Here is a 21,493-nt window from a genome sequence, read left to right as displayed (position 1 = left end):
TACAATTTATTATATGGCTCTTTTGGGTCTATCCTTTCTCAGGTCAAGGAAATTCCTGTTACTAGTTACTAATTTTTTTGTTGTTGTTGTTCAAATCACAAATGGCTGTTGAATTTTATCAGATGCTTTTTCTGCATCTATTTGAACAATCATTTAACTTTTTTCCAGGTTTTTTTTTAATGTGATAAATTATTTTATTGCTCTTTAAGTATTAAACCAACCTTGTATTCCTGGACTAAACCCAATTTAATTGTGAGCTATAATTCTTTTTTTTTTTTAACATCTTTATTGGGGTATAATTGCTTTACAGTGGTGTGTCAGTTTCTGCTTTATAACAAAGCAAATCAGTTATACATATACATATGTTCCCATATCTCTTCCCTCCTGCGTCTCCCTCCCTCCCACCCTCCCCATCCCACCCCTCCAGGCGGTCACAAAGCACCGAGCTGATATCCCTGTGCTATGCGGCTGCTTCCCACTAGCTATCTACCTTACATTTGTTAGTGTATATATGTCCATGCCTCTCTCTTGCTTTGTCACAGCTCACCTTTCCCCCTCCCCATATCCTCACGTCCGTTCTCTAGTAGGTCTGTGTCTTTATTCCTGTCTTACCCCTAGGTTCTTCATGACCTTTTTTTTTTTCCTTAAATTCCATATATATGTGTTAGCATACGGTATTTGTCTTTCTCTTTCTGACTTATTTCACTCAGTATGACAGACTCTAGGTCTATCCACCTCATTACAAATAGCTCAATTTCATTTCTTTTTATGGCTGAGTAATATTCCATTGTATATATGTGCCACATCTTCTTTATCCATTCATCCGATGATGGGCACTTAGGTTGTTACCATCTCCGGGCTATTGTAAATAGAGCTGCAGTGAATATTTTGGTACATGACTCTTTTTGAATTTTGGTTTTCTCAGGGTATATGCCCAGTAGTGGGATTGCTGGGTCGTATGGTAGTTCTATTTGTAGTTTTTTAAGGAACCTCCATACTGTTCTCCATAGTGGCTGAACCAATTCACATTCCTACCAGCAGTGCAAGAGTGTTCCCTTTTCTCCACACCCTCTCCAGCATTTATTGTTTCTAGATTTTTTGATGATGGCCATTCTGACTGGTGTGAGATGATATCTCATTGTAGTTTTGATTTGCATTTCTCTAATGATTAATGATGTTGAGCATTCTTTCATGTGTTTGTTGGCAGTCTGTATATCTGTGAGCTATAATTCTTTTTAAACAAATTACTTCGCTGATCTTTTGTTTAGTATTTTTACACCTATGTTCATGAATGAGATCGGTCTATAACTTAACTTTCTCGCAAACTTATTCTCTAGATTCTTTTGGGAGGACTCATGGGAGCAGTATTTCCCAGTTTTTGGCATTTTGATAACAGTTTATCTGTGTCTTCCATGTGCTAAAAATCAGTTTTACTGAATATAAGACACTTTATATTTTCTTGTCTTGAATATCTGAAATACGTTATTCTGTTTTCTTCTAGCATAAAGTGTTGCCTTTGAAGAATTAGTTGTTGGCCTACTGGGCTGAATTCTTAAGTATACATGATGCTCCTTCAGTCAGTAGTTTCAATTTTTTTTTTTAATTTTCAAGAAAGTTTTCTTGAATTACAGTTTTTACTGTTTATTCTCTTATGGTAGTGCATTTTAAAGACTTCTGTTTTCTGAATGTTGGATCCTTGTTATGTCATTAAGTGGTTACTTTCTCTCATCCTTTTAATCTCTTCATTTGTTTTGATTTCAAAACTGTTCCTCCTTTTTACCCTTTTGTTCTCTTAAAGCGTTATCTGTTGTATGTATTTTCTCTTCGGTTCATTCAGGCTTAATCTTCATTTCTAAAAAGTTTAGGTTTTTTATCAAGGTAACATTGACTTCAAAAAAATGAGTTGGGAAATACTTTTTCTTTTACCGTTTTTCTCAAAGAATTTATGTAAGAAGGGTGTTACAGCATCTATTTTTTATTTTATTTATTTATTTATTTGGCCGCGTTATGTCTTCGTTGCTGCGCGTGGGCCCTCCCTAGCTGTGGCTAGCGGGGGCCACTCTTCGCCACAGCATGCGGGCCTCTCACTGTGGTGACCTCTCCCATTGTGGAGCTTGGACTCTAGGCGTGCGGGCTTCAGTAATTGTGGCACATGGGCTCAGTAGTTGTGGCTCATGGGCTCTAGAGCACAGGCTCAGTAGTTGTGGCACATGGGAGCTCATAGTTGCTCCGCGGCATGTGGGATCCTCCCGGACCAGGGCGTGAACCTGTGTCCCCTGCATTGGCAGGCAGATTCTTAACCACTGCACCACGAGGGAAGTCCAGCATCTTTAAATACTTGGTAGAATTCACTGAAGCTTTCTAGTCCTGGAGTTTTCTCTGTAAAGTTTTAAGTAATGGCTTCAATTTCTATAATGTCACAATACTCTTTAGAGTTTTAATTTTCATATCAGTTTTGGTAAATTGTATCTTCTAGGAATCTCTCCAAAATCTCAAATGTGTCTGCATAAAATTGTAAATATTCCCTTGTGAACTTTCTATATCTAGGGTCTATAGTGGTGTCCTCTTTTTCATTCCAGATAGTCACTGTCTGTGTCTTGTCTCTTTTCTTGACCCATCTTACCAGTTCATAAGTCTTTTCATAGAACCAACTTCTGGCTTTGTTCATCGAACTATAGATTATTCAGACGTATACTGCTTAATTTTTAAACATAAGGTATTTCTAAATGGCTTTTTGTTACTAATTTCTAACTTAGCTGTACCATAATAAGAACTAAAGATATAAAATTTCAGCTTTAAAATTTGAGACTTGCTTTATGACCCAACATACAGTCTGTCTTGGTAAATATTCCTTGTATAGAACAAAAAAATTTTTTGTTGGGTACAGTTGTTAGATGTGGTGTAATAGGTATATCAGTTATATCAAGTTTGTTTCTTTTTTAAATTGTTATCATTACTTTTTTCATTTATTTGCTCTTATTCAGAGGAAGATTTGTTAAAATGTCCAAAAACAATTACAGATTTGTCTGTTTCTTTGTATAGTTTCTGTCCTCTTTGCCTTATATATTTCAAATATGTTATAGGTGCTTACCTATTAAGAATTTTTGTGTCTGCCTACTGAATCAAGCCTTTTATTATCATGATATGTCCCTCTAGTAAAGCATTTTGCCTTAGAATGTACTTTATCTAGTGTTAAGACAGATAACACTAGCTTTCAGATGCTAAGTGTTTGCACGGTATAGCTGTCTGCATTCTTTTACTTTCAACTTTTGTTTATAAAAGTTGTAAGTCTCTTGTAAGTAACATATATTCTATTCTATTCTATTTATTTATTTATTTGTGGCTGCGTTGGGTCTTCGTTGCAGAGCGCGGGCTTTCTCTAGTTGCTGAGAGTGGGAGCTATTCTTTTTTGCAGTGTACAGGCTTCTCATTGAGGTGGCTTCTCTTGTTGTAGAGCTCGGGCTCTAGGCATGCAGACTCCAGTAGTTGTGGCTCGCGGGCTCTAGAGCGCAGGCTCAGTAGTTGTGGCGCACGGGCTTGGTTGCTCCGTGGCATGTGGGATCTTCCTGGACCAGGGCTCGAACCTGGGTCCCCTGCATTGGCAGGCGGATTCTTAACCACTGCGCCACCAGGGAAGCCCCTAGTAGGTTTTTTTTTTTTTACGGTAAGCGGGCCTCTCACTGTGTGGCCTCTCTCGTCGCGGAGCATAGGCTCTGGACGCGCAGGCTCAGCGGCCATGACTCACGGGCCTAGCCGCTCTGCGGCATGTGGGATCTTCCTGGACCAGGGCACGAACCCGTATCCCCTGCCTCGGCAGGTGGACTCTCAACCACTGCGCCACCAGGGAAGCCCTTAGTAGGTTTCTTCATTTTGAGAATTTGGGGTTAGGATACCCGAGAATATCCATTTATTCGTTAAACAAATACTTATTGAGAGTCTTCTATGTGTTGGGCATTCTTTTAGGCACCTGGATATTTCAGTGAACAAATAAACCGCCCCAACCCCCAAATTCCTTTTCTTTTGGGGCTTACATTCTTGTGAGAGGAGGAGATAAGCCAGCTCATTGATACAGTTGCAGACTCAGAATGACTGTGTCTGCCAAGGAGTTTCAAAACTAAGAAGCATTCACCTCTCTTGGCATGGGAAGGAGGTATGTAAAATTAACTTACATAGGGGGTTCTCCATAACCTCAGAAAGCAGGGTAATCACCAGTTCTTGCCTAGAGCTCTGAACATGGTATCTTAGAGTGGTCTGTGGGCTTCAGATACTGTGTCAGTTTTGCTGTAAAGACTAGTGGGCTCAGCATATAGTTGTATTCATGGTTGAGATGTATTATGGTGACATAGTAAAGATGAACAGCCGGATCATAAGGGAAAAAAGCGTAGGGAGAGCCTGGAGGGATCCATATTTAGGCTTCCTTATGTTCTCTCCCTCACAAGAGGGGGCACAGGGAGTGCACACACTTCCCCCAGCAGTGAAATTTCAGCAACTTGTGTGCAATGTGTGTGTCCAGGGAAGTCCACTAGAGACTCTGCATTCAAGGTTTTTACTGGGGCATCTTCTTCCTAGTTATACTACATTGTTTGTATAACCTAGGCACTGTGAGCCACCTTATCTTTACGGAAAGGTGGGGATTTCTTTGCTGGGAGGCCTTTCTAAAGATAGCATCCTCAGGTCTACTGTGTTAACCCTTTCCTGCACAGTTACCTAATGACTCTGGATGGAGATTGCTGAGGTGAGTCTGGGGAGGGATAGTAAATATTTACAGTCGTCTTTCTTATCATGCTTTGGGAGTCATTGTTTTAAGGAAATAACCCTACATTCAAATAAAGCATTTTAGGTAGGACAGTTTTGCTGCAGCACTGTTTTTAATAGCAAGAAATTAGAAACCACTTGAATCCCCAATGGTAGGGGAATAATTAAACATATTAATGTATATCCATTTAATGGAATGTTAGGTAGCCATGAAAATAATGTTCATGAAAACATAATAATGTAGAAAATTGCTTTTGTATAATTGGAAGAACATAGGGTAGAAAGCAGTAAGTAGTGTAGGATCTTGACAGTAGTAATGGATGCCAGACAACTTTCTAGTTCTGAAATTGGCAAATGCCCTTAAAACACAAATTTCCTCACAAAAATGTGGGAAAATGTAAGAAGTTAACTTTTTATTATGGGAAAAAAATTTAATTTATTGAAGTAGAGTGCATATTGCAGTGAACCCTAATGTACCCATCACACAGCTTCAATACTCATCAACTTTAACACAAAAGTTGGAGTTATTTGTAAAGAAATTTAAATAAACTTTATTAAACATGTACACTGCATTATATTATTAGGATAGTAACATTAACATGCAGTGAATGTATTATATAAATACATAAGTTTGTAATTTATCTGAAGCTTGTTTTTTTAATATTCATTCATTCATTCATTCATTCATGCTGTTGCAGCATGTGGACTCTTAGTTGAGGCATGCACGCAGGATCTAGTTCCCTGACCAGGGATCAAACCCGGGCCCCCTGCATTGGGAGCCCAGAGTCTTACCCACTGGACCACCAGAGAAGTCCCCTGAAGCTTGCTTTTTATGGCAAATAACTGCTGCTGTCATTTTTATCATTAATATTATTAATTGCATTTATTTGGGGGGAACATTTTTCCCAAAAAAATGTTTTTCGAGGGGGGTTGGAGTAACTGTGAGAGTTTCCGGATATATGACTACAGACAAGGAAAAACAAACCCGAACTGAGAATTGGATGGATGGAGGTTGTGTTATAAGTTTCTCTCATTTCGTATCACTTCAGCAGTTTTTATGTCATCAACTTTCAGAGTCTTTTGCAGATGGTTGAAATTAGAAATGTGGAAACATCTTTGAATGCCGGGAGCTACTATAAAGTGAAATCTTAATTGCTGAGTAAAAAGTATACAGAAAAAAGACTGGAAGAAAATAAACCTAAATGTTAACTTTAGTTATCTTTGGGTAGTAGACAATGGGTGGGATTATTTTAGGTTCTAGTTTTTTGCATTTTTGCATTTTTCTGTACTGTTGGCAATTTTGGGTTCATGACCAAGGGTAAAAAAGGAAAAGACTTCAAATTGCTTCCTTATCGTCACAATTTTATAAAAATACATGTCCCTTTTTACATAAGGCAAATAAATTGGCATTGGGAAAGAAATGTTGGAAAATTTCTATAATTGAAAGAAAACTTTGTATATAAGTCAGACTTTTTTTTTTGTGTGTGGTACACGGGCCTCTCACAGTTGTGACCTCTCCTGTTGAGGAGCATAGGCTCCGGACGCACAGGCCCAGCGGCCATGGCTCACGGGCCCAGGCGCTCCGCAGCATGTGGGATCCTCCCGGACCGGGGCACGAACCCGTGTCCCCTGCATCGGCAGGCGGACTCTCAACCACTGCGCCACCAGGGAAACCCCAAGTCAGACTTTTTAAATGATTGTATAGGTTTGCTAGAGACTACGGTGAAAATTTGAGGGCCAACCTTATAAGCCATGCACTTAGTAAGACTGCATCTGTCACTCTGTTTTGGCAGTTTTGGGATTTAAACACTAATAAAGATGTATGAGAATGATGTGACCCACAATTTCTTTGAATCACTGAACACCGTAAAAAATGGCAGTCATAATCATTTGTAAAGGCACTAGGGGATTGATTATACCGTAGGCCATTGAGTATTGGGTTGAACCATCTGAACCTATTTTATAGATTAAAAATGGTTGAATACCTGTAACTTCATACAGTTGAACCTGTTAAAAATTATAATATTTCATCCTTTGTTCAAATTGGTTTACTTAGTTTGTGTTATATATTTATCTCAAGTTACAGGTTGGTGTTTCTGTTAAGGTTGCAGGTAATAGAAGTTATTACTAAAATTAAACTTTTTTTGTTTTTTGGGTATTTGCTCATTGGGAAATGTGTCTTTCTAGAGGAACATTATGATCTCAGTGGGCTTATGTGCTAATTTATGTATCTGGATCCTAAACTTTGGCACTCTGGAGTTTTACATCAATTCAGAGTTAAGAGTGATGGTTAAAGATTATTTTTATTTTCATCGAGCAGTCTAATTTGTGTTGAACATGTTTATGCACTTAGAGCAGGTAGGGTTCCTAAACAGAGTAGTCTGTTTTGCTGGAAATTTTGTAGATCTGTTAATTGAAAGAAATATATATTTCTTCTTTATATGAAGGCTTAGGCTAGAGAAATTGAAAAGTAAGTGGGTAAATTGGCTTGCTCTCCTGTCTCCTGATAATTTTTTGTTGCTTTCTCTCCTCACATCACTTGTTTGGTGTGCAATTTTGGGTAAGTTGCTTATTTTTCTGGCACTTAGTAAGAGTAAGCAAAAATTAATGAGGCTGTATATTCCAGGAACCTGCTAAGGGCTTACAAGTATTACCTCATTTAATTCACCTAACAATCCTGTGAGCTAGACTTTGTTATTACCAGAAATTTATGGATGAGGAGGTCTTTAAGTGGCAGAGCTGGGATTTGAACTCAGTCTTGCAGCAGAGCCCACCTTAGCCCTAAAGTTATATTGCTACAATAAATGTCCGAAGAAATTCATTTCAGGAGTCTTGTTGAAGCCATGATAGAGCCAGTGTTGGTGAAATGATACTTACGTTGAAATCACTGTATAAACATTTAGAATATTTTATCCTTGTTTATTATAATGCATTGTTTTAGATAGTATTTTAGTAGGTAGATAGTGCTCAAGTTGGACTTCTTACATGTAGTACATGCAACTTACTTCCTGGTCAGAGATTTCCTTCCCTGTTGCAAATGAACTCTCAAACTTCTGTAGCCCTTCTTTTACCTTGCACGATTGGGATAGAAGAATAGACCAAGAAGGAGTACTGTGGGCAGTAAATCATCGCTGTGCTTTTTAAGGCATGTTAAATGGTTACCTGTGAGGAGTGGGATTTTGGGAGACAGGGAAGTATTCGGATTTTTCACTTTTCTATTTTTGTATTGTTTATTATTGTTATAATACATGTATGTTTTGTATTAGTAATGAGAAAAGGCATGAAACTAGAAAAGATTCTTAAGTAATTAGCACTTTGGTTAGTGACAGGATACCAGCTGACTTCCTAATAGTGAGGAGGTTTTACCAAAGTCCTGTTTGGAGCTTTCCTGGAGAACATGCCTTCTTACGTGTGCAGTCATGTGCTCTCTCGGCAGGCTCTCGTGTGGTGTGCAGTCACGTGCTCTCTTGGCAGGCACTCTTTGTCTTTCACACACACACCCACACACACTCTTACACCCTTCTTTTGGACCATTCCTTTGGGACAAGGGTGCTTAGTTGAGTGGATATAAGTTCTAACAAAAGGCATTGTGACATAACCTCTCAGTGTCTCAATTTCCTTATCTTTAAAATGAGAACTATATGTTGAAATAGAAAAATAGCCTAGTATTAAGATAAATATGTATGTATACATACACATATGTATGTGTGTATACATATATGTATGTGTGATACATATATGTGTATATGTGTATGATTGCTTTTTAAGGTAAATTATTATAAGCTAGAGGAAGAGGAGTTAGTCATGTTATTAATACATTAAAGAAATGAGGCATTGAAGTATATGCTATTCTACCTACCAGGAACTTCTAGCTTCAGGGAGAAAGCTGGAAGAGAGCTTATATTATATATATTATACATGCCAATGTTTATTGGGCACTTGCATTTTAGCATACATATATGGTCACATTTATTGACTACTAAGTGACAGATATAGTTCAGAACTCTTCATATTAACTTATTTTACTCTAACAACTATAAGGTACATACTTTTATTATCTCCATTTTATACATAAGGAAGCTGAAACATGGAGAGGTTAAGGAACTTGGCCATATTGACACAACTTATCTATCTGTGTGTGTGTTTTATTTTTGATGAAAGAAAAAGTAGCTGTCAAGACATTTTTTATTTATAAGAATAAAATTGAAATTAAATTATTCTCATGCTCCAAGGTTATGACAGTATAGAGAAGCATAAACGAGAACTCTATGCCTCACCTCTGGGGCAAGCTGCGTATCATTATATGAAAATTCGGTCTCAGGTTGTCTGAATCCTTTGCTGGAAGGGTTATAATTAAAGTGTTTAAAATGACTTATCTTAAAGATAAGGTGAGGTATTAATCTGACTTGGAGTGATTCTAGATCAGACCTGTTTTCTCTTTACCACAGGCTTATGTAACTGAATGTGTATCAGTAGAATAGATTCAGAAACTTGGCTTTTTATACATACTCTTTTCAGTCATTCTAGGTGAAATATGTATGTGTACAATACATAAATATTTGTATGTGTAGTTAGATAGAATGGAGATATATATGGTTCAGAAATAGTTTAGTGAAACAGAATTAAATATAGAAACACACCTATGTTTATATCAGAATGTGACACATGACTAGAGATGTATTTCAGATCAGTAGGGAAAGGTTAAATTTGTGAGAAATTGTATGATATTTCCCTTTGGAAAAAATCCTAGATATGTACAGTTAAATTTTAAGTGAATTAAATGTCCAAATGTTAATATTTTAAATAATTATAAAAAATGTGAGTGGTATTTTTATTGGATTCCTAGGGGAGAAAGTGTATTAGGAAATGTATAAACATTTAGAATATTTTATCCTTGTTTATTATAATGCATTGTTTTAGGTAGTATTTTAGAAATTGGAATTTGGACTGCTCTTGTGATAGGTCATTTAACATGTTCATTTAACTGCCAAAAAATTAGAACATTTGGTTTTAAATAGGAGATCAGACAGTGGAATAAATGATGAAATGCAATGTAGTCAACAAAAATAATAAGTATATCCACTAAGTATAGAAAATACTGTATATGAACATAGATATGTTCTATTTATTAACCATGTTAGAGTGGATGTTTAAAGACGAGTCACAAATAATTCTGGAGTGTTAAACAGTGTAAACTTGTTGAATTCTTTTAGTTTCCTATACTTTCAAGTGCATTTTAAAAACTAATGAAAAGGAATGATTTAAATGGAATATTTTATCTTGTTGAAATAATTTCTAACTTTATTATGGTATTTCTGTTTTTAATCTCTGCCTTGTCAGGCATAGTGTGAAAAGTATTAATTGAAGAAAGACTTTACTGTTCTGTATAAATCAGCTTATCATATGTAATATGAAAAGTAACAATTAAAACCTGGAATGAATTAAAATATTTTCAGAGTAAAGGAAGTTTTAAATCTAAAAAAAATGAAGTAATGGCTGAGTAGCAGTTGAATCTAATATTAGAAAGGTCTTATTGAACAAACTCATTTCTTTTTGGTAACTGGTATTCTGGTTTTAACCTTTTGAAAACATGCTTTCTAGATATTTTTATTTTGTTTTGACTCTCTGCTAAGGAAGATGAAGACTTAAGGTACTTTAAAAATGAAATAATGAAAAATTGATTCATTGTCATAAAAAAGGTGCTATAACTATAAAGTAATGTTGACCAACCAGAGCTGCTAATATGTCCAAATACATGTGTCCTTTTTTAGACTGACCACCTTGGGAGGCCATACTTGTATAATAATTAACATTTATTGAGTGAGTTTGTGAGTGTGTGTGTGAAAGAGAAGAAGAGAGAGAGGGAAAAAAAGTTATTAGAAGGGGCCATGACAGACTGCTCTAATGGGTCAAATTGTGGTTTTATTTATGTTGATTTCCCTAAAATTGTTCCTCATTAAATAGAATGTGATTGATCTCTAATTTGAGTAGTGACATCTCTTGTTATATGTTTTATGTGAAGTTTTGGGTTTACAGTAGATTTTGGGGAGCAGTGCAGTAAGAATAGTAGCATAATTAGGAGACAGGTGGTTGTATTTTGAGATGGGGTATTCTTTAAGGATGGTATGGTCTTTATAGTGTCTTTTATAATTTTTTTTTTAACATAGAATGGCTTTTGGGCAGCTCACTGCCATTTCTTTTTTTTTTTTTTTAATTAATTAATTTTATTTTTGGCTGCATTGGGTCTTCGTTGCTGCGCACGGCTTTCTCTAGTTGCGGCGAGCGAGGGCTACTCTTTGTTGCGATGCGCGGGCTTCTCATTGCGGTGGCTTCTCTTGTGGAGCATGGGCTCTAGGCACACGGGCTCAGTAGTTGTGGCTCATGGGCTCTAGAGCACAGGCTCAGTAGTTGTGGCGCATGGGCTTAGTTGCTCCGCGGTATGTGGGATCTTCCCAGACCAGGGATCGAACCTGTGTCCCCTGTATTGGCAGGCGGGTTCTTAACCACTGCGCCACCAGGGAAGTCCCATTACATCATTAAATTTTGTCAACAAAATGTTTGTGCGAAGCTTTTCTCTCTTGTTATATAAACATCTACATGATTATGCCCAGTGGCCTACAGAGACTAAAATATTTATGATTAGGCTCTTTCCAAAGTTTGTGGTGTCCTCTGTTCTATAGCAGTGCTTCTCAAACTTGAATGTACCTAATTTTCTGAGGCTCTTGTTAAAATGTGGATTCTGATTTGGTAGGTCTGGAGTGGAACCCAAGATTTTGCTTTTCTTAAAAGCATCTGAGGTGATAACAGATGCTGCTGTCAGTGGACTGCATTTTGAGAAGCAAGGCTCTAGTATTTAAGGTTAGGTAGATTTTTAGACAGGTATGCTAATATTTGTTAAGCATCTGTTATGTGCCAGGAGTTATACCAGGGTCTTTTGGATATACTGACTCTTTAAAATATCACAAAAACTTCTTAGAAGGTGTTAAGGACCACAGTGGAGCTGGGAACCCTAGTAAGGGTTTTCAGTTAGAAGCTAATTGTTTTGTTTTCCCTTGAATGTACAACTTCCTCTGGGACCTCATGGAGGAGAAGAAGCTATACATCTAAGAAACAAAAACTATGGGAAACAAAATACCACATTGTTAGCTGGTGCAAGTCAAAGTGGGGACTAATGTCCTCATCTTTCCTGCTAAATTCTATTGGGCCAGCAACCAGTTTCCAAGCCAAAGAGTGGACATAGTATATATAGCATATACATGTTTTGTAAACATTTTCTCTCAGTCTCCTGCATGCCTTTTCATTTTTATAACCGTGTTTTTTGAACTAGCAAATTCAAATTTTTGATTAAATTTATCGTTTTCTTTTTTAAAAATTATTTTTTAAGAATTGTGGTAAAATATACATAAATAAAATTTACCATTTTAACCATTTTTAGATGTATGGTTCAGTGGCATTAAGTACATTCTGACGGTCCTACTGCCATCACCACCATATCTCCAGAACTTTATCTTCCCAAGCAAATCTCTGTACCCATTAAACACTAACTCCCTATTCCACCATGTCCCTCAGCCCTTGGCATCCATGATTCTACTTTCTGTCTCTGTGAATTTGACTACTTTAGGACTCTAGTATAATAGCCATGCTATTTTCCACAGTGACAGCACCAGTTTACATTTCCACCACCAACACACAAGGGTTCATACAGTATTTGTCCTTCTGTGTCTTGCATATTTCACTTAGCATAATGTCTTCAAAGTTCATCTACGTTCTAGTCAAAATTTCCTTTCCATTTTATGTATATACTACATTTAATTTATTCATCCATTCATTCATTGGTGGACACTTAGGGTGCTCTTTCCTTTTGGCTATTGGGAATAATGCTATCAACATGGATGTACAAATATCTATTTGAGTCTTTGCTTTCACTTCCTTTGTGGGTGAAGCACACCCACATACACACACTCAGAGATGGAAGTTTCTGGATAATGTAATAATTCTATGTTTAATTTTCTGAGGAACTGCCATACTGTTTTCCACAGTGACTGCAGCAGTTTACATTCCCACCACCAACACACAAGGGTTCAAACTTCTCGATATCCTTGCTAACACTTGTTATTGTCTGTTTTTTGATAATAGCCATCCTAATGGGTGTGAAGTGGTATCTCATTGTGGTTTTAATGTGCATTTCCCTAATGATTAATGATATTAAGGGTATCAGCTTTAGGTCTTTATGTTTAAGTATTTGATCCATTTTGAGTTAATTTTTGTATTCGGTGTTAAGGTAAGGGTTCAACTTAACATTTTTGCATGTGGCTATCCAATTTTTCAAATACCATTTGTTGAAAAAGCTTTTTTCCCATAGAATGGTCTTGGTGCTCTTATTTCTGGGCTCTCTATTTTATCCCATTGGTTTATATGTCTGTCTTTATACTAGACCATATATATATGTTTTGACTTTTGACAAAGCCACCAAGGCTATTTATTGGTGGATGCAGAATTTTGCTGTTTTTGTTTTTCAATGAATGGTGGTTAATAAAACAGGAAAACCACATGGGAAAAAATCCTTGCCCTCATACCATATGCAAATATTAATTTAGGATAAATCATGTACCTAAGCAGAAAAACATAAAACTTACAAAGATTGGGCTTCCCTGGTGGCGCAGTGGTTGGGAGTCCGCCTGCTGATGCAGGGGACATGGGTTCGTGCCCAGGTCTGGGAAGATCCCACATGCCGTGGAGCGGCTGGGCCTGTGAGCCATGGCCGCTGAGCCTGTGCGTCCGGAGCCTGTGCTCCGCAACGGGAGAGGCCACAACAGTGAGAGGCCTGCGTACCACAAAAAAAAAAAAAAAGAAAGAAAAAAAAACTTACAAAGATTACTATGGTTTTTTTTTTTTTTAGTTATTTCTGAGATATACATTTTAAAGTAATAACTAGAATTATGATTTATAACATTATACCAGAACATATAAGAGTTTTAGAAATTTCATGTAATGTCTGAAACATTATATTAACATATTTCCATACAAATAACCCAAAGAAAGTTTAGTATTGTTTTTTTGTTTGTTTGTTTGTTTTATACTGCAGGTTCTTATTAGTCATCAATTTTATACACATCAGTGTATACATGTCAATCCCAATCGCCCAGTTCGGCACACCACCATCCCCATCCCACTGCGGTTTTCCCCCCTTGGTGTCCATACGTTTGTTCTCTACATCTGTGTCTCAATTTCTACCCTGCAAACCGGTTCATTTGTACTACTTTTCTAGGTTCCACATACATGCGTTAATATACGATATTTGTTTTTCTCTTTCTGACTTACTTCACTCTGTATGACAGTCTCTAGATACATCCACGTCTCAACAAATGACCCAATTTCATTCCTTTTTATGGCTGAGTAATATTCCATTGTATATGTGTACCACATCTTCTTTATCCGTTCGTCTGTCGATGGGCATTTAGGTTGCTTCCCTGACCTGGCTATTGTGAATAGTGCTACAGTGAATATTGGGGTGCATGTGTCTTTTTGGATTATGGTTTTCTCTGGGTATATGCCCAGTAGTGGGATTGCTGGATCATATGGTAATTCTATCTTTCGTTTTTTTTTTTCCTGTATGCGGGTCTCTCACTGCTGTGGCCTCTCTCGCTGCAGAGCACAGGCTCCAGACGCGCAGGGTCAGCGGCCATGGCTCACGGGCCAAGCTCCTCTGCGGCATGTGGGATCTTCCTGGACCGGGGCAGGAACCCGTGTCCCCTGCATTGGCAGGCGGACTCTCAACCACTGTGCCACCAGGGAAGCCCTATTTTTCATTTTTTAAGGAACCTCCATACTGTTCTCCATAGTGTCTGTAACAATTTACATTCCCACCAACAGTGCACAAGGGTTCCCTTTTCTCCACACCCTCTCCAGCATTTGTTGTTTGTAGATTTTCTGATGATGCTCATTCTAACTGGTGTGAGGTGATACCTCATGGTAGTTTTGATTTGCATTTCTCTAATAATTAGTGATGTTGAACAGCTTTTCATGTGCTTTTTGGCTATCTGTATGTCTTCTTTGGAGAAACGTTTATTTAGGTCTTCTGCCCATTTTTGGATTGGGTTGTTTGTTTCTTTAATATTGAGCCACATGAGCTGTTTATATATTTTGGAGATTAATCCTTTGTCTGTTGATTCATTTGCAAATATTTTCTCCCATTCCGAGGGTTGTCTTTTCGTCTTGTTTATGGTTTCCTTTGCTGTGCAAAAGCTTTTGAGTTTCATTAGGTAGCATTTGTTTATTTTTGTTTTTATTTCCATTACTCAAGGAGGTGGATCATAAAAGATCTTGCTGTGATTTATGTCAAAGAGTGTTCTTCCTATGTTTTCCTCTAAGAATTTTATAGTGTTCAGTCTTACATTTAGGTCTCTAATCCATTTTGAGTTTGTTTTTGTGTATGGTGTTAGGGAATGTACTAATTTCATTCTTTTACATGTAGCTGTCCAGTTTTCCCAGCACCACTTATTGAAGAGACTGTCTTTTCTCCATTGTATATCTTTGCCTCCTTTGTCATAGATTAGTTGACCATAGGTGTGTGGGTTTATCTCTGGGCTTTCTATCTTGTTCCATTGATCTATGTTACTGTTTTTGTGCCAGTACCACATTGTCTTGATTACTGTAGCTTTGTAGTATAGTCTGAAGTCAGGGAGTCTGATTTCTCTAGCTCCATTTTTTTCCCTCAAGACTGCTTTGGCTATTCAGGGTCTTTTGTGTCTCCATACAAATTTTAAGATGATTTGTTCTAGTTCCGTAAAAAATGCCATTGGTAATTTGATAGGGATTGCATTGAATCTGTAGATTGCTTTGGGTAGTATAGTCATTTTCACAATATTGATTCTTCCAATCCAAGAACATGGTATATCTCTCCATCTGTTGGTATCATCTTTTTTTTTTTTTTTTTTGCGGTACATGGGCCTCTCACTGTTGTGGCCTCTCCCGTTGCGGAGCACAGGCTCCGGACGCGCAGGCTTAGCGGCCATGGCTCACGGGCACAGCCGCTCCACGGCATGTGGGATCTTCCCAGACTGGGGCACAAACCCGCGTCCCCTGCATCAGCAGGCGGACTCTCAACCACTGCGCCACCAGGGAAGCCCTGTTGGTATCATCTTTAATTTCTTTCATCCGTGTCTTATAGTTTTCTGCATACAGGTCTTTTGTCTTCCTAGGTAGGTTTATTCCTAGGTATTTTATTCTTTTTGTTGCAATGGTAAATGGCACTGTTTCCTTAATTTCTCTTTCAGATCTTTCGTTATTAGTGTATAGGAATGCAAGAGATTTTTGTGCATTAATTTTGTGCCCTGCAATTTTACCAAATTCATTGATTACCTCTAGTAGTTTTCTGGTGGCATTTTTAGGATTCTCTATGTATAGTATCATGTCATCTGCAGTGACAGTTTTACTTCTTCTTTTCCAATTTGCATTCCTTTTATTTCTTTTTCTTCTCTGATTGCTGTGACTAGGACTTCTAAAACTATGTTGAATAATAGTGGTGAGAGTGGACATTCTTATCTCGTTCCTGATCTTAGAGGACATGCTTTTAATTTTTCACCATTGAGAATGATGTTTGCTGTGGGTTTGTCATATATGCCCTTTAGTATGTTGAGGTAGGTTCCCTCTATGCCCACTTTCTGGAGAGTTTTTATCATAAATGGGTGTTGAATTTTGTCAAAAGCTTTTTCTGCATCTGTTGAGATGATCATGTGGTTTTTCTTCTTCAGTTTGTTAATATGGTGTATCACATTGATTGATTTGCATATATTGAAGAATCCTGGCATTCCTGGGATAAATCCCACTTGATCATGGTGTATGATCCTTTTAATGTGTTGTTGGATTCTTTTTGCTAGTATTTTGTTGAGGATTTTTGCATCTATATTCATCAGGGATATTGGTCTGTAATTTTCTTTTTTTGTAGTATGTTTGTCTGGTTTTGGGATCAGGGTGATGGTGGCCTCATAGCATGAGTTTGGGAGTGTTCCTTCCTCTGCAGTTTTTTGGAAGAGTTTGAGAAGGATGGGTGTTAGCTCATCTCTAAATGTTTGATAGAATTCACCTGTGAAGCTGTCTGGGTCCTGGACTTCTGTTTGTTGGAAGATTTCTTTTCTTTTTTTTTTTTTTTTTTGCAGTACACGGGCCTCTCATTGTTGTGGCCTCTCCCGTTGTGGAGCATAGGCTCTGGAAGCACAGACTCAGCTGCCATGGCTCACAGGCCTAGCCGCTCCATGGCATGTGGGATCTTCCTGGACCGGGGCACGAACCCGTGTCCCCTGCATCGGGAGGCGGACTGTCAACCACTGCGCCACCAGGGAAGCCCTGTTGGAAGATTTTTAATCAGAGTTTCAATTTCATTACTTGTGATTGGTCTGTTCATATTTTCTGTTTCTTCCTGGTTCAGTCTTGGAAGGTTATACCTTTCTAAGAATTTGTCCATTTCTTCCAGGTTGTCCATTTTATTGGCATAGAGTTGCTTGTAGTAGTCTCTTAGGATGCTTTATATTTCTGCAGTGTCTTTTGTAACTTCTCCTTTTTCATTTCTAATTCTATTGATTTGAGTCCTCTCCCTCTTTTTCTTGATGAGTCTGGCTAATGGTTTATCAATTTTGTTTATCTTCTCAAAGAACCAGCTTTTAGTTTTATTGATCTTTCCTGTTTTCTTTGTTTCTATTTCATTTATTTCTGCTCTGATCTTTATGATTTCTTTTCTTCTGCTAACCTTGGGTTTTGTTTATTCTTCTTTCTCTAGTTCCTTTAGGTGTAAGGTTAGATTGTTTACTTGAGATTTTTCTTGTTTCTTGAGGTAGGCTTGTACAGCTGTAAACTTCCCTCTTAGAACTGCTTTTGCTGCATCCCATAGGTTTTGGATCGTCGTGTTTTCATTGTCATTTGTCTCTAGGTATTTTTTGATTGCCTCTTTGATTTCTTCAGTGACCTCTTGGTTATTTAGTAACGTATTGTTTAGCCTCCATGTGTTTGTGGTTTTTACGTTTTTTTCCCTGTAATTCATTTCTAATCTCATAGCGTTGTGGTCAGAAAAGATGCTTGATATGATTTCAGTTTTCTTAAATTTACTGAGGCTTGATTTGTGACCCAAGATGTGATCTATCCTTGAGAATGTTCCATGCGCAATTGAGAAGAAAGTGTAATCTGTTTTTGGATGGAATGTCCTATAAATATCCATTAAATCTATTTGGTCTCTTGTGTCATTTAAAGTTTGTGTTTCCTTATTTATTTGCATTTTGGATGATCTGTCCATTGGTGTAAGTGAGGTGTTAAAGTCCCCCACTATTATTGTGTTACTGTCGATTTACTCTTTTATAGCTGTTAGCAGTTGCCTTATATATTGAGGTGCTCCTATGTTGGGTGCATATATATTTATAATTGTTATATCTTTTTCTTGGATTGATCCCTTGATCGTTATGTAGTGTCCTTCCTTGTCTCTTGTAACATTCTTTATTTTAACGTCTATTTTATCTGATACAAGTATTGCTACTCCAGCTTTCTTTTGTTTTCCATTTGCATGGAATATCTTTTTCCATCCCCTCACTTTCAGTCTGTATGTGTCCCTAGGTTTGAAGTGGGTCTCTTGCAGACAGCATATATATGGGTCTTGTTTTTGTATCCATTCAGCAAGCCTGTGTCTTTTGGTTGGAGCATTTAATCCATTCACATTTAAGGTAATTATCGATCTGTATGTTCCTATGACCATTTTCTTTATTGTTTTGGGTTCATGTTTTTTTTGGTTTCTTTTTTTACGATATGCGGGCCTCTCACTGTCGTGGCCTCTCCCGTTGTGGAGCACAGGCTCTGGACGCACAGGCTCAGCGACCATGGCTCACGGGCCCAGCCACTCCACAGCATGTGGGATCTTCCCGGACCAGGGTACGTGGGATCTTTTCAGACCAGGGCACGAACCCGTGTCTCCTGCATCGGCAGGCGGACTCTCAACCACTTCGCCACCATGGAAGCCCTTGGGTTCTTTTTTGTAGGTCCTTTTCTTCTCTTATGTTTCCTACTTAGGGAAATTCCTTTAGCATTTGTTGTAGAGCTGGTTTGGTGGTGCTGAATTCTCTTAGCTTTTGCTTGTCTGTAAAGCTTTTGATATCTCCATTGAATCTGAATGAGATCCTTGCCGGGTAGAGTAATCTTGGTTGTAGTTTTTTCCCTTTCATCACTTTAAGTATACCATGCCACTCCCTTCTGGCTTGTAGAGTTTCTGCTGAGAAATCAGCTGTTAACCTTATGGGAGTTCCCTTGTGTGTTATTTGTTATTTTTCCCTTGCTGCTTTCAATAATTTTTCTTTGTCTTTCATTTTTGCCAATTTGATTACTATGTGTCTTGGCGTGTTTCTCCTTGGTTTATCCTGTATGGGACTCGCTGCATTTTTTGGACTTGGGTGGCTATTTCCTTTCCCATGTTAGGGAAGTTTTCGAGTATAATCTCTTCAAATATTTTCTCAGGTCCTTTTTCTCTCTCTTCTCCTCTGGGACCCCTATAATGCGAATGTTGTTGAGTTTAATGTTGACCCAGAGGTCTCTTAGGCTGTCTTCATTTCTTTTCATTCTTTCTTCTTTAGTCTATTCTGCAGCAGTGAATTCCACCATACTGTCTTCCAGGTCACTTATCCATTCTTCTGCCTCAGTTATTCTCATATTGATTCCTTCTAGTGTAGTTTTCATTTCATTTATTGTAATGTTTATCTCTGTTTGCTTGTTCTTTAATTCTTCTAGGTTTTTGTAAAACATTTCTTGTGCCTCCTTGATCTTTGCCTCCATTCTTTTTCCGAGGTTCTGGATCATCTTCGCTATCATTATTCTGAATTCGTTTTCTGGAGGTTTGCCTGTCTCCACTTCATTTAGTTGTTTTTCTGGGGTTTTATCTTGTTTCTTCATCTGGTACATAGCCCTCTGCCTTTTCATCCTTTCTATCTTTTTGTGAATGTGATTTTTGTTCCACAGGCTGCAGGATTGTAGTTCTTCTTCTACTGTCTGCCCTCTGGTGGATGAGGCTATCTAAGAGGCTTGATGGGAGGGACTGGTGGTGGGTAGAGCTGGCTGTTGCTCTGGTGGGCAGAGCTCAGTAAAACTTTAATCCGCTTGACTGCTGATGGGTGGGGCTGGGTTCCCTCCCTGTTGGTTGTTTGGCCTGAGGCAACCCAACACTGGAGGCTACCTGGGCTCTTTGGTGGGGCTAATGACAGACTGTGGGAGGGCTCACGCCAACGAGTAATTCCGAGAACTTCTGCTGCCAGTGTCCTTGTCCCCACGGTGAAACAGAGCCATCCCCCCACCTCTGCAGGAGACCCTCCAACACTGGCAGGTAGGTCTGGTTCAGTCTCCCCAGGGGTCACTGCTCTTTCCCCTGGGTCCTGATATGCAAACTACTTTGTGTGTGTCCCCCAAGAGTGGAGTCTCTGTTTACCCCAGTCCTGTTGAAGTCCTGCAATCAATTCTCACTAGCTTTCAAAGTCTGATTCTCTAGGAATTCCTCCTCCCATTGCCAGACCCCCAGGTTGGGAAGCCTGATGTGGCGCTCAGAACCTTCACTCCAGTAGGTGGACTTCTGTGGTATAAGTGTTCTCCAGTCTGTGAGTCACCCACCCAGCAGTTATGGGATTTGATTTTACTGTGATTGCGCCCCTCCTACTATCTCATTGTGGCTTCTCCTTTGTCTTTGGATGTGGGGTATCTTTTTTGGTGAGTTCCAGTGTCTTCCTGTTGATGATTGTCCAGCAGCTAGTTGTGATTCTGGTGTTCTCACAGAGCACGTCCTTCTACTCTGCCATCTTGGTTAAATCCACTATGTTTTTTACTTTGGGACATGCAAAGTTTTCTTGGAAAGAATAGATAAATAATAACTGTAAATAGAAAAATTAGATAATTTTCACTTCACCAAAATTAGACACTTCTGCTTGTCAAACATTAGGAAGAAAATGGAAAAAAAAATCAGAGCCTTGGAGCAAATGCTCTTCTTATCTATCTATCTATCATCTGACAATGACTGTTTCTGATGTAATAGCAGAATCAGAAAAAAATTGGAAGTCCTGGTGATACTTGAAAGTACATTGTCAGGAGTATACTTATAATAGAAACCAGATTTCAGGGACTTAAAGAGGATAGGGCTATAAATCACTAGTTCAAGGAAAGGATTAAATGATAATATTAATAGCATGAAATTCAAGCAAAAGTTCTTTTGTTTTTGTTTTTTCCTTTTCAAAGACATAAACAAGGCAGAAGGAGGCAGGGAGGGACAAGATGCAAGAGAGAGGGGGGTGTTACATGCAAATGCAAGATTCCTTGAATATCAAGAAGGAATGGGATCAAAAGCAAGAACCGTAGGCTTTAGTTTTTTGAAGGAAGCTACCTTTTTGTCTAAGACGGAAGAATGAGGAATGGCCAGGGAAGATATATGCAGGTACAGGAATGCTAATAAACATGGAAGGATGGCCATTATCCATGTAGTCCTCTATCCAGATGAAGATGGAAGGTAATGAAGGGAACTTTAAAGGGTAAGATCTATAGGAATAGCTCTTAACCTTTAGGAGAGGAATGTCAGGGTACATGGAAGTGGTCTAGTGTAATTTATAAATGCTCCCCATGTGATTCTGAATTCTGATAATATCCTCCCTATTCCCTTTGAGAACCAATTATTTATGTCAGTTCTAAGGTTTTATCAGTAGAGAATTAGCAGACATGGATAAAATAATTT

At 38.2% G+C, this 21,493-nt stretch overlaps 1 protein-coding gene across 3 annotated transcripts in view; it reads left to right on the top strand.

The window, feature by feature from the left end:
* The window catches only part of TLK1 (tousled like kinase 1), a 214,316-nt gene that overhangs the window by 81,847 nt on the left and 110,976 nt on the right, over window positions 1–21,493 (top strand). The window contains exon 1 of one of the 3 annotated variants that reach the window (XM_079924296.1): window positions 4,032–4,150. The exons of the other annotated variants lie outside the window; for them this stretch is intronic. The gene's annotated coding sequence lies outside the window, so the exon portion shown is untranslated. Of the gene's footprint in view, window positions 1–4,031; window positions 4,151–21,493 lie in introns of those variants that run through there. 3 annotated transcript variants of the gene reach the window in all.

Source organism: Stenella coeruleoalba (genome assembly GCF_951394435.1).
Source record: "Stenella coeruleoalba genome assembly, chromosome: 6".
NCBI classification, from domain to species: Eukaryota; Metazoa; Chordata; class Mammalia; order Artiodactyla; family Delphinidae; genus Stenella; species Stenella coeruleoalba.
Note: the sequence above shows the minus strand (reverse complement) of the source record. Positions and strands in the feature narration are given on the sequence as shown.